Source organism: Myotis brandtii, unplaced genomic scaffold (genome assembly GCF_000412655.1).
Source record: "Myotis brandtii unplaced genomic scaffold, ASM41265v1 scaffold736, whole genome shotgun sequence".
Classification (NCBI taxonomy): domain Eukaryota; kingdom Metazoa; phylum Chordata; class Mammalia; order Chiroptera; family Vespertilionidae; genus Myotis; species Myotis brandtii.
This window is the reverse complement of record NW_005370921.1, coordinates 137,703-141,207: the sequence shown is the minus strand read 5'-3', so window position 1 is coordinate 141,207 and position 3,505 is coordinate 137,703.

Below are 3,505 nucleotides of genomic sequence, written 5' to 3'. Positions count from 1 at the left end.
GGCCTAGGATGTAACTGCCCACCATCACTGCTTTTAGTTAAAGTTTAATTTCAGACCATCCTTTGTGGTGACTTTAGGTCTCTGAGTTTGCAAGTCTGCCATGCAGGCCTCCCCTAAGCTTGTCAGGTCAGCATGTGGCCCCTTTCGTCCACAATTGCAATGAGCAACTTGCTCATTTTTTACAGAGTAGCAAATTTCTTAAATATTCAAAACAGCAAATACTTTTTGAACGCCTTGCATACATAATACATACTAGAGATATAAAAGGCTTCTGTCTATTGTGTGTAATAGATAGACCTATATGCAATAATTCATTTACATAACGACATAAACACAAATGGCATTTCCCCCAAGCGTCCTTCCCACAATAAGCGGCATTACAATGTGTGCGAGGCCTTTCAGGGTGTGCTTTTTCTAAGTGGAGCTAACATTGTCATTCAGGTCTATGTGCATATATATATATATATATATAACTAATAAATGTCTGATATGTAATAAGCAGTCAATAAACACTAGGTATAGTTTTCAGTTTTATTTCTAGTTATTAATAAGAGAATTGGCCGATGAATTAGTGAATATTATGTCACCAATATTTTGTGATCAGCACTATACTAAGTATAGAATGTATAGGGGGGTTGAGGACTGAAGGGCATAGGATGTTATTTTCGTATATACCCACCGTTAAGGGTGGTGCAGAGAAAACCGTGATTGGGAGGATATTAGGTATAAATTTTAATATAAAAGATATGAACCTTGATCTTTAAGGACATACTGATCTTCAGGTTCACGGGTCACCTCAATCCTACATGTTACAAATGAGCGTTCCCTTGACATTGGTACAAACGAAGGCAGGGAGCGTGGCAGCCGTTGCAATGGGCTGTCACGCGGTGACGCCACCAGCATCTGTCAGGCACGCCTGCCCACGTGGCTCACGCAGAGTATGTGGGGCCTGTGTTCCCAGACAGGGGTCCTGGCCCACACCCCGTGTTCCCGATCAGGATCAGCCTCTACGCCCCCACTTCCGGGACCAGGCACTTGATACTCACTGTCTCCTGAGGCTGTTCATTCAGTCCTCAAACAGCTTGCGTTTCTGGAAAGTTCTAGGTGGCACCCCAGACCGTACCTGCATTTAAGAGGAACTATGCCAGAGTAAAGTGTCACTAAGGTTAGCTCCCGTCACAAATGGCACAGTTGATCGTTGTTTACAAAGTTGGAGTTTCTAGCGTGGCCAGTGTGGCTCAGTGGTTGAGCGTGTCCCATGCACCAAGAGGCCACTGGTTGACGCCCCGTCAGGGCACATGCCCGGGTTTCTGGTTCGATCCCCAGGAGGGGGCGTGCAGGAGGCAGCGGGTCAATGATTCTCATCATTGATGTTTCTTCTCTCTCCCCCCTTCCTTCCTCTCCCTCTAAAATCGATGAAAAACTTTTTTTAAAAAGTTAGAGTTTCTATACCAGTGCATTGTCAGGGGCTCTATTAGCCAATAAGGGCAAGTCAGGCTAAAATTCGTAGCTTCTTCCTACAAAGGTTCCGTAAGCAGTAAGTCCTTCACCACCTCCAGAAACAAACTCTGTGAGTAAGGGTTGCAGCAACTCCTGCGAACTTCAACGAGCATCACTTCATTTTACAAAATTCATAAGTGAATGAACGATGGTCACATTTCTAGAAATCATGAGAAGTGCTTCTCAGAATTCCAGAATGCCTGGAGACACCCCTCCACACACACTAGAAATAATGCAAAATGCTGTTTAAAATTTAGCTTTTAGACCTAGTAAGCCTGGCTTTGCAGGAGGTGACAATTTAATTTACGATAGAAAATTTAAAAGCACAGAACGGTGGCTGTGCCCCACGGAAGGGAAGCCAGGTGCCTGGGCACAAGCCCTGTGTGTCTGCGGGAAGGGAATGGCGAGGACTGAGCGAAGTGTCTGCCTTGCTTGTCCCTGCGCTGTTTGCCTTGTGCTGGAGGCCGTGTTTCCATCCTGGCTGTGTCTTGTGACCTGTCTCATGGGTTTTTGCTGCCTCCGTGTTGTGCAGCAGAGCGTTTGACATCGGCCCCCAGGTACCAGCTCGTGAAACCCATCGTGTGTGGGTAGCGTGTACGGTAGCCACTGCCCGTCTCTGTATCCAGTTGCGGTAGCCACTGCCCATCTCTGTATCCAGCCCATGAGTCTTGAAGGCCAGAAGCTAAGCTGGTTTGACCTGGTTTGAAACGGTGTGTCTACGCACATTGTTAACATTCTTACATGTTGCTGTGACGGAGGAGTGCTTCCATTCACTTCCTGCCGGGTAGGGTATTTTTCGTGGGTGTGTTCTGTGGTTTTCATGAGTTTGTCATATTTGTGCCTGAGGGGTCCAGAGCTACTTGGGGGCCTGGTGTGCTTATCTCAGGATCCCCGTGACTGGCTGAGCATGTAAGATGTCTGGCTTCCCACGTGCCTGCTGGACAGTTAAAGTTCGGCTAATCCCTCCCAGCTCTGTGGCCCTTCCAGGTCCCACCCCCTCGCCCTGCGGGGCCAGTGCCTGTCACCGCTGGTCTGTGCTGGTCTGCGCTGGCTCCCGCAGGCCTCTCCCACCCCCGGACCAACTCAGAGCCTCTTTTCAGTTTAAAAGTTTTACTACTGATCATTTCGGGGCAAAACCCAAAAGGTACATTTGATTTTCTTATTTTTACAGTTCTGGGATCTCTTTATAAACTTTTAAATGACTCAAGTAACACAGAAACATAGAGCTAGTGTGAGCATATAAGCAATCCTGAAGGTTGTCAGGTAAAACGTTTCTCTGTAGAAGGTAGTTTGCTTGGCGGGAGGGTGTGCATATTAAAATTTGATAGATACTCAGAAATGGATCTAATTTGCCTCCAACAGTTTCTTTTTTTTCTTTACGATTTTTTATTGTTGTTGGGTTTTGGGGGGGGGGGCGGGGGGGAGGAAGGGAGAAGGAGAAAAATATCGATGTGAGAGCAAACATCCATCAGCCGCCTCCTGGGGATGGAGCCTGCAACCCATGCACGTGCCCTGACCAGGAATCACACCAGCAACCACCCACAGGGTGACACCCACCCAGCTGGTCCCGACACCGGATACACCTTTACCCCTTTGGTAGGTGGGGGGAGAGGCATTTCATGTAACTTGCATTTTTCTGATTATAATGGAGGTGAATGTCCTTTTGTATTTTATTGTTCAGCTCTTTCCGAGACAGGAAATAAGTCATTTTGTGCTTTAGGGGGCGTGAGGTGCCCCTGCTCAGAGGCTTGGTGAGAAGGAAGAGGACCCACTGCTCCAGGTGGGGTGCAGGCTGGGGTCCCCCAGTTCACTGACAGGAGTGTAACCTTCGCTAGAAAAGCACCAACTACAGACTCTCAGATCGGGTTCACCGGGCCACGTGTGGCGCTCTCACCTGCGTTTGGATACAAACCCCTCCAAACGGGTTACACTTTCTCTCGCCCCAGGAGGGCGGCGCTGCGGAGGCTGCCGGGTCCCAAGGCGGCTGGGTGTCCGCCGGGCCTGC